This window comes from Passer domesticus, chromosome 1, assembly GCF_036417665.1.
Source record: "Passer domesticus isolate bPasDom1 chromosome 1, bPasDom1.hap1, whole genome shotgun sequence".
Taxonomy (NCBI): Eukaryota; Metazoa; Chordata; class Aves; order Passeriformes; family Passeridae; genus Passer; species Passer domesticus.
Genome location: NC_087474.1, coordinates 102,120,931 through 102,135,628, shown reverse-complemented (window position 1 = coordinate 102,135,628; position 14,698 = coordinate 102,120,931). Strand labels below are relative to the sequence as shown.

The 14,698-nt window shown below is 40.7% G+C and overlaps 1 protein-coding gene across 7 annotated transcripts in view; it reads right to left on the bottom strand.

Annotated features, from left to right (window-relative positions):
- The window catches only part of MBP (myelin basic protein), a 109,502-nt gene that overhangs the window by 19,256 nt on the left and 75,548 nt on the right, over positions 1-14,698 (bottom strand). The gene's annotated exons all lie outside the window — the stretch shown is intronic.

Below are 14,698 nucleotides of genomic sequence, written 5' to 3'. Positions count from 1 at the left end.
GTGACTGAAACTAACTTTATTGGAAGGCTTGTGGATGAGGATACTTTCAGTGAGTAATCAGAATTCCTGTACTTTCCCTTGAGGACTGCAACTCTAATTATGCCATCTTTCTCCAAAATGGGAAAAAAATAAAAAATTACAGATCTGTGCTTTCACAAATGCCCGTTCCCTCTCCATGATGTCAAAGCTTATGGCTTCATTTGGAATCCCTCGCTGTAACTACAATGTGGATCAAACAAGCACAGTGAGGGGAAGGGGTTTTTTTTGCCCCACTATTGAAATTGTTCTCATTTCAAAAAAGAGAGCACTAAACTGCAATTTCTGCTTGGCCTATCACAACAGTTTTTGTCCATATATGATGATCCTGGCACTCCGGGTACAATGTCCTAGCACTGATGCTGAAGGCCTAAAGCCAAACTGTCCAATTTGTATTTAGTTAGAAGTGACAAGAACAATTACCAGCAACTGACAAAGCTTTTTTTCTTAGCCAAGAAAGGTGCCAAGACAGACCCCTGTGGTAACCTGCCGCCTTCTCCAGAGTTGTGTTCTGATGCACCCAGTAAGAGAAACATCAGCTGCAACACACTTAGCCCTACCTTCACCTGTAGTAGCTCCTTTATCAGAGACAGAAAGATTTATGGAGGTTTTTATGGTTGACTATGACTCCTATTGTTCTAAAGGAAACTGCACCCACTGAAGAACATGATTTATCTCCAAGGAACACCAAAAGACTAACAGAAGGTCATTTCTTGAGAAGCAACCTTCAGCACACACACCTCCCACGCACTCTGTGTCAGAAATGTCTTTAGGAGTTAAGGGGGTTCAGAATTTCAGAAATAAGTTAGCCATATGTTATCTTCAGGGTCTCCTAATTACCTTTGTACGTCCTCATCTGATTTGGTCCTTGTTGACATGGGAGGGATAGGATCTGGCAAATACTGCTGTGCTTTCAAAGTACCCTGGGCTCAAATACTTTGCTGATTCAGCAGAGCCATTTTAGACCTGACACAGTCATTTCATATGGTTTCCCATCCACAGGGCACTAAAGAAACCTTTTCTCAGGCTGAGAATAATTCTGAAATAATTGTATGGGTAACAACACACGACAGTAATGATGGCTTCTGCAAAACCTGTGTATAGGTTACAACTGCTCAATCACGTTACTGCCACAGTTTTTCATATAAAAGTATAAAGTACAGTTTTGCTGTGCTTTTTTAAAAATTTCTTTTAGCTAGAAAATGTTCAAGAAAAATTTCTTAGGTTAAAACATCTGAAAGTCTCTCAGGAATACAATTATTTAACCAGTGCCTGTCACTGAAGACCTCATTAATGCTGGAAATATTTGCTGGCAACTTTGGAATTTGAGTTTTCCTGAAAAGATGTGCTCAAACTTATTAGAAACTACTAACATACCCAAATGACTTTCTTAATAGAACAAAAGAAAGGTAACTAATTTGGACGTGTGACACATTCTGAAACTGCAAAACATTTTAAACAGCAACTCGAAGCCTAGGTTCTATACCATAATACAAATCCATTCAAGAACAGAAAAAGAAAAGCAAACAAAAGAGTTATTGTATTTAATTAAATGCATTAACAAAACACCAGAGCATCTGCATACTAATATTTTTTACAACAGTTGTTCTTTGTGCCACTGAATACGGGTATTGGTAAGCAACAAAGAAGGGTATTTGTGCCACAAAAGTAGCTTCTCCCAATGCATACGCAGTGAGCTATAAAGTATAAATCTTCCTGGAGGCTTTATCTCAGCAGTGAAAGCACACATTTAAGTTTGCCTCTAAATTTTCTTCATGCTTATGTCCTCTCTAATATATAAAACTATGTAAGAGAGATACTGCTAATACTCTTGCTAACTAATCAAAGTCTTCCAGTGCATTTGGAGAGACAGATCACTTTAATAATGTCCTAAGGACATCCAGAATTAATGGACTATATAAATGTATGCTTATTTGTTCATTTAAAAACAAATATTCAGACTTTTATTAAAACCTATTGTAAATGCTGTGTATAGCTACTATTTTTTTAAGTTGGGTTTTTTTTTTTTTTTGGAAGATGAAGCTCTTTCTTAAAATAGAGCACAGGACCTGTACCATATCACTCGTATAAGAGAAAGTTTCCCAGGGAGGAGGATATCTTAAGCACTTCTTTGCTAATCCTTGTAAAATGAAGTACAGCAGGATGCATTGTCAGAGACATTAACTGGAAGGCTATGGAAGTGTCTTCTACTTATATGTAAGTGCATATGGTCCCTGAGAGCTGCACAAAGGAGAGCACAAGAAAAGCACTTCTCCTCACATTAGCCCAAAAACAGCCAGAAGAAATGGGACTCCAAGTGACTTCCAAGAAGAGGAATATAGATGGACAAAAAATTCTTAGCAGTCTGTTAATAAAACCAAAGAGAAAAGTCCAAAGGTGCTTTCAAGGAAACAATAATAAATCCAATCCTTCATTGTCCTTAACAGGAGTTAGGTCCCATATAAGTATTTTCAAAACTACTGTGGCCTTGGTGCTTGATTAGACATTGATCATTTACCCCATTTCTTGAGAATGAAAATAACTCTTTTCCCAAAGCTGCTAATTGGCTGGGACCTCTCAGCCCAATGCTTCAAACAACTCCTCTCAACAACCACGGAAATTTGTTCTATGCAAAGGACAATTTCCAATCGAGAGACCTCTGATACAAATATCCTTCTCATGGGTTACTTGGAAGGGCTGCTCTATCACCATTCCCGTTTGAGTGCACAGCAGTCTGCAGTCTTCTTCCATATAGAGGACAGCCCGGAAAGACATTGTTAAGCTAAGAGTTTTAAAAAAGATTACAAGTTTTTCATCTCCTCCTACTCCTTTCCAGTCTTGCTTTCTTGCAGATACTTGTAATTCCTCTCACATTCCTACTGCCACTCCCTCTACAAATGCTGTGAAACCAACGAGGAAGATGAAGCTGACAAAGCTGAAGTATATTACCTTACTTTGGGTTCTCAAGAGAGGCTTAGACCAACAGCCACAGCATCTTGAAAATATTGATTATACATGACAGCAGCTTAAATATTTGTATGAAATCTTAAGTACTATTTACTTGTTACAAATGCCAGAAAGTACATTGATCAACTTTGTAACACTGAATATTTAATACACTTTATCATAACTACAGGCTGCTGTGATCGATTACACTTCCTTTTTCTCAGCCTTCTTTTCCCAGGGTATGAAGATGGAAATCACTGAACTTCAAAATCAACTTTTCATTTTAGCTTAAGTCATCTATATATAAAGCACTGTTTCTCAGTAAATGAAATATAATCTGTATTTGTCCTTTTCTACTTTTTAGGTCCTCTCTTTTCTATAAATGTCAACTGGATAGTGAAATACAATGTAGTATAGTCCTCAATTCTGAGTTAAGTTTATTTCAGTATTTTTACTGAAATGCTGACAATAAAATATTAGTTAAAACATCTGACTTTTTGAATTGATTAATCTAGGTTTAGTCACTTGAACAAGAAAAGGTAACACCTGGAATTAATCAACTGTCACAGCTGAGATTTCAAGATCTCTGGTAAGCTGTAACAGTAAGACAAATGTATCAGTAATAGGTTGCCTTGCATTATTTAAGAGGCTGAGACCACTGTTTTGGAACATGTGGCTTCTAATAACACTTGTGGTAATATCAGGCACTTAAAAGAATAAAAGGCCAGAGAAAAAACATCCATCATCACTACATACATGCTGCAGCTGAGGATATCTGGGGTCCAACTCTGTGCTGAAATAATTTCACAACAGCTTCTGGTTTGGACTTTTACTGCAGCACAGCCCACAGCAGAACAGCATGTCCACAGCCATTAGGCTTCACTACAGAAGTATTTGGGGAGACAGAGGAAAGAATTATGTCTGCATTGTTAAATCTGAACTGCAAAAGCTTGATTCATCCTCATTATGCTAAGACACTGCAGACAAAAAATGGCTCTTAGCCTAACTTCTCTAATATGGTTAGAAGGCAATATGCCATCAGACATTTCAATTCACAGACCTAATTACTGGGTTTAGTCTGATACTTGTCAAACAGTTGGGAATCAATTTTGGACAAATATTTCTGTTTGAAATAGATGGCATACAGTATAATTGTGAAACAAACATAGCTCTGAACACAACCAGAATGGATGTGCTGGTGCATTTAGCCTTTAAACAAACATTCTCCCCATTTTCTAGCACAGTGAATTTCAGAGAGAAGTGCCCATGTATCTCATGATGCAGTTAAACTCACATGAGTTTAACACTCCTACTGCACTTAGCCAAGAGATCACTTCCATTACAGCTTGCTCTCCTCCCTCCCTCCTTGCCAAGGCTTACCACTTTCAGGAAAAAAATTACACCCAAAGGCAAATTTTCTCTATAGCTTCAGCATAACTGAAGGAATGATATTTTTCTGTACAAGAATTTCAGCTTTTTCCATGGGCTAACCAAGCTGCAGACTAAACCACCACAAAAATGAGAAGCCACCTGCTAAGCATAATATGCACTCCTTTGATTTCCCTCCCTCACTTCTTTCATTAGACCTTTTACAGCATATACCAAACTAGAATAAAAGAGTTGTGAGGGTGTTTCCACTCCACTGATGAGTTGAGCACATTTCTACACTGATCTGCTGAAGCAGTGAATGAGGGGTCTGCTGTGACATAACTTTCCTTACAATAAAACTTAGTACTAAAAATACAGTAAAAGGTGAAAAACCTCACCTGGTCCAGTATTTACATCTATTGACTAAATTGAAAATAAGACCAAGTTTAGTTCTATACTACATCTTGGGTCAATGAGGATCAGTGGCTGAGCCTGCTGAAAGTTATTGCACTGCTGTTGGTAAAGGCACAACATAGGTTCAGACATTTAGACTACATTGTTGTGGCTGGGTGAATGAAAGTTCCACCTCACATTTTATAAGAAGTGCCTGACAAATGCTGCTTTTCCTGAATCCCTGGTACCTCATGAAATACCAGTTCTTAGCTGTTCTCTGCAGAAAGCATTATGCCCCCTAAGAGCTGATGCCAGACTGAAAATTAATAGGGCAAAGAGGATCTATTAATTGCTAGACCTTTACTAATACCCAAGTCTTGGCACAGTTTCTTTCAGACTAATTTCTCCAAGCCCTCCCTGATCCACTCTTGCTGAAGAGCAGCTTCTGAGCTATCAGAGTTTGGCCTTACAGCAGAGCTCACATGAAAACACAAAAACATTTGATGGGGAGGGTGAAAATGTAGCTCACATCCTGGTATGGAATCAACTGTCTTTGCAGGTGACACTTCAGCTATATTATTTATGCTCATATTTTAAAGAAAAGTACTGCGTTCACTCAGGTAGAATAGGAATATGTACTTTTTAACATCAAATTATGCTGTAGGGAAGAAACTGCAAATTGCATAGGAGAATGTAAATTCTTTCAGACACTATCTACTACAGTATGAAAACATAAGTGTGATTCCTCTCACTTTATTTCTGATACTATTCAAAATGTAAAAAAAAAACCAAACCCTCAAACATTTGACATACTTTAGCATCAATTCACAAGTATTACCTATTTTACTAGCTAAGAGACAGAGTAAAATCTCTCCTGAAATGTCTAGCAACCTTCTTCTCAAAAGGCCATTGAATGAAAAACCTGCTGTAGTAGTATTAATAATAACAAAAATTTTGCAAATTCAGTAGGCTAATCAATAGCCTGACTTTTTTTTTCTTTCCCCTTAATTCTGCTAGACTTCATCATCCCAAATTGTTTAATCTGTAACTGTGAACCACTGCTTGTTACAAGAGCACCAGTTTCATGATAAATACAACCCATAAGCATTGCTCTGCAGTAAAGCCAACAGTTTTTGGGAGAAGGATCCCTGTAAGGTGGTACTAGCACAGTGCGGAATTTGTTGCTGTAGTATCTTTTTTGGTAGGGTAACTATACTGACTTTTAAAACTTACCCAGTAAAACCATAATGCAACCAATGAATGAGTAGGTGAAAACACACAGCAATGTGACTTCTAGCTGTTATGGTGGAACTCTGATAAACATGCCTAAATCTCATTTTGGGAATCAGCAAACATAATTTTTAGTTCTGCTGACAACTTCATGATTTGACAGGGTTGTTTCTGTGACATAACTACAAAATAAAAATTAGAAATTAAAAATAAGCTGTATATTCATTACAGCTTATGTGCAGCATTATCACTCTGCTGAGGGCAATCACGCTTTATGGTAGCAGTGTGTAAAAAGTAGCAATACTGTCCGAGTCAGAGATTTTTGATGTATCAGGAGTCTTCTTGCTGGAAATCTTTTATGTGTTTTCACCAAGGCACACACAACTCCTAGCACCTGCATGACAGAGATGTGAAAACACTTCCAAGTCTGTGCAGTAATAACCCACAGTCCATGCCCAAAGTCTGGATATTAATGGGAAGCACATGTGGTTACTGTGGGCTGAAATGTGTTAACATCCCATTACCCACTGAGAGGGCTGCACGCCAGGAGCCAGGTTTCAGACTTGATGGAGAAAAAAGAACATCATATGTACACCCTGTATTATTTATGCCTTTAAGAACTCCCTCTCCTCTGTGTTCTTAGTGAATAAATTTAGCCAGTCTGTTCAGCCCATGTCAAAGAAGGAGATGAAAGCAAAGCAGTCAGTGAGGCATTTCCAACCACAGGAATCAGAGCAGCAGTTGCATTCCAGCTCCATGTGTTCTCCTGTTACTGATGATGCTGAGGCTTAAAACCAGGGGTGCAACAGACCTTTGTTTTCTTAAACCTACTGTGCAAGTCATATTAGATTCAACTTACAAGAAATTAGCTGGGAGGCCTAAGTTACACATCATCTGTCACTGCATGGTGCTTAATTTCCTCATCATCGTCTTTTTTAATGGGCAATGTATGTATTTCAGCAATTCAGTGGAGCACCCTCATAAGAAATTACCAGTGATTAAGCATTGAATAGGACTTCCCAGGGAAGTGATGGAGTCACTATTCCTGGGAGTGTTCAAGGAATGACTGAATATGGCACTTAGTGCTGTCGTTTAGTTGATGTGGTGGTGTTCAGTCAAAGGTGGGACTCAATCTTTGAGGCCTTTTCCAACTTTAATGATTCTCTTACTAGGAAAGACAAAGTGGGTCAGGACTGTTAGGAGTCTTGTGGTGTGTAAGGTACTGTTTGCTTGTGAGGACAACTAAGAAAAGAAACAAGAAAAAAGAGGCATTCAAAAAAGCTAAAAGCATCCCGAGTGAGAACAATTTTTGATCTTCAGACTGTAATTAAAACCAATCTACTTGGCTGCAGAAACTGCCTTGCACTCTGCATGCCTTCACAGAGCTGGGCACTTGGTTATCCGTGCCCCTGGTTCACAAAGAAGAGCTGAAACAAAGCCCCCACGGTGGCCAACCATTGCAGAGGAATGCAGCAGTGTAGGCCTGGCTCACACCCTCTCGCTCTTGTTTTCCACAACTCCTGGCATTGCCTCCACTTGCTGAGGGTTACAAAGGCGAGTACAGAAAACAAAAGAGCCTGTGGTTGAAACCAGTGGGACTTGCTATGGCAGAAATTTGGAATATATGAGAGGCATGCGGCAATTCTCCACACGGCCTGCAGAGAGGTTTTAAAAAACTTCAACAAAGAATTTTATTCACCCACCGGTTTCAAACAAAAATGTTCCTTTGTGTTACTAGAACATATAGGTTTGTTTTAATCTGGAATATCTCACAAAAGAGCCTCCCACAGCAAAGCGAGCTGGAGCATCATTTCTAACAAACAATTTCATGTACTTAAGGAGGAGAAATTAAAAGCACCTACTGACCCATGAGCATTTGCATTCTTTAAAAATTGTGCAACTGACTAGTGTTAGACTAAGATTGCTTGATTATTCATCTTTTCTGCTTCAGTTGCATTGAGTCTGAGTAATTGTTAGGTTGTAAAACTTGGATATATCCTCCCCACCAACGTACGGCAAAATGAGTAGTGCTTCCATCAGACCTCACAACTTCCATCATCTTTTGTATTTTCCACATCAGTTATGATTTACTGGAAAATAGCCTATTTTCATCAATGTAACTGGGTACCCAATATTAGTTTTTTTTTTTAATAATACCATAAAGAAACAGGGCCTTAAAAGCAGCAGAAAAAGAAATGTTGGTGAAATGAGTGAGGTGAGGACAGTGACTGAACCAGCTGGTTCAAAGAAGTTGCTCAGAGCATGATGAGCAGCACATAAAAAGTCCTATCTGTAGAATATCTCCTGTTAAAACTCATCATGTAGCACCTCCAAAGAGGGCCTGATAACACTCCTGTCTTTTTCTTGATCAGGATTTAAGTGTCTGAGTGGCATTTTATTGGTCAGAAAGTATAGACTGCAGAATAAAATACACTCACAATAAATTAACCAAATAAGGTACCTTTAGAAAACATGGTTTGATTGTGATCACAGAGAAACTATTTACAGCATGAGGTTATATACTCCAATTCCTATAAGCTGCATTTTAGTTCTACAGAATAACAATGCTCACGTGTGTTAACTTTTCCTGAGACCAACTAACCCAACTAAACCCAAACAGAGCCCAAAGCAGAGGAGTTTTTCATATGTTAAAACAGAGAATATGAATGTTTTTAACTCCCCCCAAAATAACACACCAATTTGTTGGTTCGAGGATGTAACTTGAAAGTTTGTTTTCCAATACAGCCTTGTATAGGGCAGGTCCAGGTAAAAAGCAAATTACAGGAGTATGGCAGCCCTAGACACAAGCACCAACACAAGCAAGGTCTCTGGAAGCTGTGAATCACCTGTAGGATGATTGTAATCAATAAGCTGGACATTTTCATGCATCCTTCAAGTACACATCACCATCTCTAGATTTCTCTATTTTGCCCTGGTATATTTTGAACTGAAGCTTTTAATAGCACAAGTGACCCAGAGAGTCACGGTTACAGAATTTACAGTGAGTGGAATTATGCTGGTAGTTTTTAGAAGATATTTTTTCCCTCAGAAAATTCTGCAGTACACCACAATGGTATAAATTACACATTCTGAGTATGACGCACATATTTGCCAATATTTCTAAAAAAATCTGAAATACCTGGGCACAAATAAGCCTATAGGCCACTTACCATTGTGTTGAGTTCTTGTATATGTAAAAGAAAATTGGAGATGTAGTGCTTCAGAAGCTGACAAAACATGCCTCCCAAACAAACAAATAAACACAAGCCAAAAAAAGATGGAGTAGGGTTGTTCAAGTCTGCCTAAACTGCAGCTCTTTACAGTCAGAGCAAGGCCACAGCCATTAGTCATTGTCTGACATTATCTTCACTTTGGAACAGATTTTCATCTGAACACATATGGTGAAAGGCCAGAAGAGCAGAAGTGAGCAGGAGTTTCTCCCAGTCACACAGAGTTTGTTCACAGAGCTTGTCACATCTCAGAAACTGATGGATTACGCTGAGTACCCCTGAGCCTGTGGCAGGCAGAAGCCCAGGGGGAGCTCCCTGCTCTGGGAGGGTGCAGAGGCCCAGCTGTGACCTCCATATCCAGCTGTGCCCAGGAGGTGGAAGATGAGCCCCCAGTGTCCTGGGGCAATGCAATGACTCACACCTCCAGCTTTACCCGACATCGGAAGTGGAAGAAGCTCACATTGCTGTGGGGACAGGAGCCACAGCACCACCTGCATCCATGAAGTGGAAGACGTGGAGCACCTCTGTAACCCTCTGGGGAAGCAGAAGACAAAGTCTTCAGCTTCACCTCCAGTTCAAGATGCTGGCATTAAGAAGAGGTCGCTTTTTCTCATGGACACTGTGGCAGCCTTGTGCAGCTCCAGCTCTGCCTTTGGTGTGGATGCCTAAAAGATCAGCAGCTGACTGGTAATTTTAAAAACACAGTAAATGCTTCACAAATGTGTCATTTCAGGGATGTACAGCACTCCAGATGTTAGTTTTTGGCTGCCTGGCAATGCTTACTCTAAAGAGATTTTAAGAAGTTTTCATGAAACAATACAGGATTTTAGAAGGTGACAATCAAGCTGATAGCTCTGAACTCTGAGGAGAAAGTGAAGGCCAGGTTACTCAAAGGACAAATTCCACATGCCATATCCAAAGTCAGCAGAGAAATCAGAGCTGAGCACATTGACGGCAGGGATGCTGCTGGGGCACAGCCTCCCAAGGCTGCATTTGGCTGCTCTCACAGTTTAAAGCCTCTCTGCAGGCCTGGCACAGGAGCACAGCACTCGAGGATGTTGCACCCTGATCAGTGCCTTGAACAGAGGGAACGGGATTTGTGCTAGCATGCTCTGTCCTGCTGGTCAGAACAGCTTTGTCTGGAAGCTGCACAATGGAGAATGTCAGCACAGACCTAGGAGCAGAGCCATGGAATTGCTGTGGCAGAATGAGAGGAGGATATAAAAATATTGCAATACATGCAATGAAAGGCAGGTAGTTTGTTAAAATACTAATTATTTCAAGGCCTTTAGACTTCTACAATTATTTCACTTTTAAAATTATTTCAAGGCCTTTAGACTTTTACAATCAACACAATAAAACTCCCAAGAGTTTTAGAGGTAGTTTCAATTAAACAGCAAAAATAAACTCTTTAGACACTTCTGAGTGATTTCCTCAGTGAAGAAATTTGATAACCAAAGAAATACTTTGCAGAAGGGAGCTCTAATGTATGCCTGAACAATTGATACGAGAATTGATTAAAATATCTGCCTTCCTGGCAGACAGATCAAAAGAAAACCTTATTCCAGGACTTATCATAGGGTTTACAAGTTTGCTTTCTTCATAATTGCCTCAAATGCAGCCCTAAAACCAGAAAAGAAGAATACTTGAAACCAAGCAAATAAAACAATGAATGCAAAGGACTAAAGCACTGACTGAACTGGCACAGGGCCAAACAGCAAAGATATTATTCCACAGAAATACTGGCAGAAAGCTGAGAATAAGATGTTCCAAAGACAGATACCAGGGAAAACAAAAAAAGAGAAAAAGATTATTGGGGTTTTTTTGATGATGAACTGAAGACATTTAAAGCTGGACACAAAGCACCTTGTCTGTCTATCCTGCAAGAAATGACCAGCATTTACCAGATAATAAAGAAACATTACCAGCAATCACATGGAAAGATTTTACACTCCAAGGTGAACCACAGAATCCACAGCCTCCATGTCTATATTTGAGACTTCCAATCCTGAAGGAAAGGTCAGTATTTGCACTGGTCACATCATTCTGCTGTTCTCTCTTGTCAAGCACTGTCTCCCTCTCTGGCCCCCAGCGGTTTCCAGTCCTTCCTCCCACCTTCCATTCCCAAGGCTCCTGGACCAAAGCTGCCATCCAAACCACTCTGCTGTGCTGCCTGACTCCCACGAGCTCCAGCTCCACAAAGATCACGATCCCTTGCCGTGCTGCTGCAGGCTTTGGCAGGCTTCTTGTGGAGCAAATTCCAAATTATCTCTGCAAAGGAATTCACCTCTGGAATCTCTCCTTGTCAAAAGGGCTGCCTACCCAATACCAGTCAGAGCTGTCTGAAGTAGTACAAGCAGACAACAAATACTCACCTCTAAACCAACTACAAGGATCACAAGATTAAAGTGCCACCTCTCCTCACCTACTCTGTCAGATGCTTACAACCCATACATGTTTTTAGAATGTTAACACAAAACATCTAAATCCAAAGGGTCCCCATGTGGAAAATAAATACTGCACAGCTTTTTGCCCTTTCCCACTTGCTTCTGCTGCTCTGGATTACTGACATTTGTCCACATTAGCTAAGACCTTTCAAAGTCCTGTCAGCAGGATACACTTCACAAACCTTTCCAGCAGCAACCCTCTACAGCTCTGTCAATGGAGCACTGCTGGATCAGCATCTGCCCACAGCTCTCTTACACCAGCATTATGTGTCGCACGGTTGGTGCCACAGATTGTTGATTTGGTTTGGGGAGTTTGTCTTTTCTGCACTGAAAGAATAAATATTTAATTTCTCATCCTCCCCAGTGAAATTTAAGTGGTTGTGCCAACACAAAGATCATACAACTGCTGCCTCCTCTATGTCCCAATTACAAAAAGGGCTCTCCCCATTTTCTTCTACAAGCTCCTCTATACAGGTAGTGCAGGTAGAAAAGAAAGCAAAACATTTCTATATTGGCTGAAGAAGGGAGAAAAACGACAAGATTTCCAAAGTAGCCTGGGTCATGGGTAGGATTTGTACAGCATGAAACCCCACATTTCTAAAAGATTAATTCACATGGTACTTGATAGACTGAGAGAAAATGTGGTCTGCTCACACATCAATTTAAAATCATCTATTATTTCAGTGGGATTTTACTTGAGATACTTTTTGCTCTTAGTCAGAAAAAAAAACCAAGGAATTTATTGGGGAAACCCAAATCTATTAATGTAAAACCAGATATAAAAGTCCATTTCACCTCTGAGCTAAGCATCTGTCAGAACAGCCTTAGAGATATCTGCTCTGATAGTTTTAACCTCAGCTATTCTGGGTCTTTAGAAACTCCATTCCACTCTCCATCATTATAAACAATATCCTACACTTCTAAAAATATTAAGAAATCTGTTCTCATCTATACTAGGCCACATCAGACATATTTGTTATGCACTAACAAATCAATGATATCAGGTTATAAATAATGAAGAGGTTTTTTACATTAAGAAAACCCAACACTTTTTCCCCCCACGCTGAACACTTGTCAACTGTACCATAGTGCTCAATGTGACTCAATGCTATACGAAGAACAATGGTGACAAACTGTATAAAACCACGGCAGTGATCGATGGTACTTCACACAATATCTGCTTTTCAGTAGCAGCATTCTAAGAGTGAAAAACTGCTTGCACAGTACCAAGCCTTGTACCAGTTCGTGGGAGTTACTGCCATTAAAAAAGGAAAGAAAGAAAATAAAAGAATTCACAAACTTTATTTTGCTATTTGAGTATGTATAAAGTCACTTTTCATGAGATGAAGAAAGCACGCTCAGCAAAAAGAGCTGTTAACTCTGAAGACTAAAATGGCAGTATAATTGAGGTACACAAGATTTTAACAAGCAAAAAATGCTATAAACATGTTTTTTCCCCCACGTGTTCTTTGGGTATGTTTCTCTCAATCCACCCAGCAAGCATGAGGATGAGTAAAGCCACCCCTTCTAGAAAAGTTCACTAAGAGCCTGAGAGAAACTCAATGGGTTACACCAGAAGGACTACCACAGGGCAGCAACTGTACACAGAGGGTGCACACAGCACACAGTCCTGCTGACCCAAACTTAGGATGCAGCCCGGGGGAGGCAGGTGATACCATGCCTGCTTTTTGCAGAGGTCGCTCCACTGTGCCCAAGGCCAGCAGAAGTCACGTTGGAACCCTCAGGACCACGCTCATCCCAGCCGGCAAACCCAACGAGTGCCTGGCTTGGTGCTGCCCTGACCTGGGACTTTCCTGGGTGCAGCAGCCCTGTGCCTGCTGGTAAAAGGGTCAACAATTCCTGGTTCTGGGCCTGTGACTGCAGGAGCACTGTCCGCAAGACATTTCAGAAATAAACAAAACAACTCCACCTTGGTTTTCTCAGCAGGAAGTCTTCATTTTTCTGCCTCCTGGGAAGTTGTGCAGACAACTCACAGGAGGTAGAAAGTACTCCACAGACAGAAAAATAGCTGTGTTAATATTATCTCTGAAAACAAAAAGTCATTTATTTCCCAGGTAAGTGCTGTAAAAGCATTTCTGCAGCCACAGATTGTGACTGGCAAAATGAGAAGTCTTTCATATTCACAGTCTGTGGTTTCCCAGAAAGTTACCCAGCATCCCTCTGAAATAAGTAAATAATGCAATCTGTTTATAAAGCCCTTGCACCTTGGTCCAGTTCTCAATTTAGGATGCAGTTCATTGTAGAGAATCATGGGCTTTGCTTATCCTGAGAAAACAGGATAACCAGGACAGCCTGACAAAGGGGTGCCACAGACTGCAGAAGTCAAATGTGCTGGAAGCAGCAAAAAAATTGCCATGTACTTCCTGATTTGTGTTCATGGCCTACTAGGTTTTTTTTTTCTTCCCACTGCAAGCCTGAAGTACTGAAATTAAGGATAAAATAAAAAACACAACAGGGAAAACAAAAAAAAAATCAATCTAATTCCATCTATAGTAACTGTGAAGAATAGCTGGAAGAACACATGGCTTGAGGACACACTTCCAGGTCCCAAGTGCACCAGCAGGCTCTGCAGCCTCTTCCCACTCCCTCATCTGGCAGTTCCCTGTTCAGTGTCAGCTCCAGCCCAGGTCCAGCCTGCCAGGACACAGCTCGGATGAGACAAAGGGCTCTGAGGATCCTCCCGGGTGGCTGGGCTGGAGCTTCAGCTGTGGCTCCTGGCCAGGCCAGACCCACTGCCTGTGCCCAGCCCTGTCTCTGCCCACGGTGGCACCTGCCAGGGCTCAGGCAGCTCTTGCTGCTCCTGCCCCAGCTCCTGAGGTGCCAGAGCCTGCCTGCCTCGCTGCCACCCTCCTCCCAGCGCATCCCCATGCTGGCCAGGCCACTCCTGCTGCTCCCAGCAGCATGAGAGCATTAAGCTGTGAAAAGCAAACTCATTTAGTTTTGAGCTCTCATTTATTATCTTTGGCTTACTGCAGGAGGGATTCAACCTCAGAAGTATCCCTCTTAGGTACACCTCAAAGGTATTTG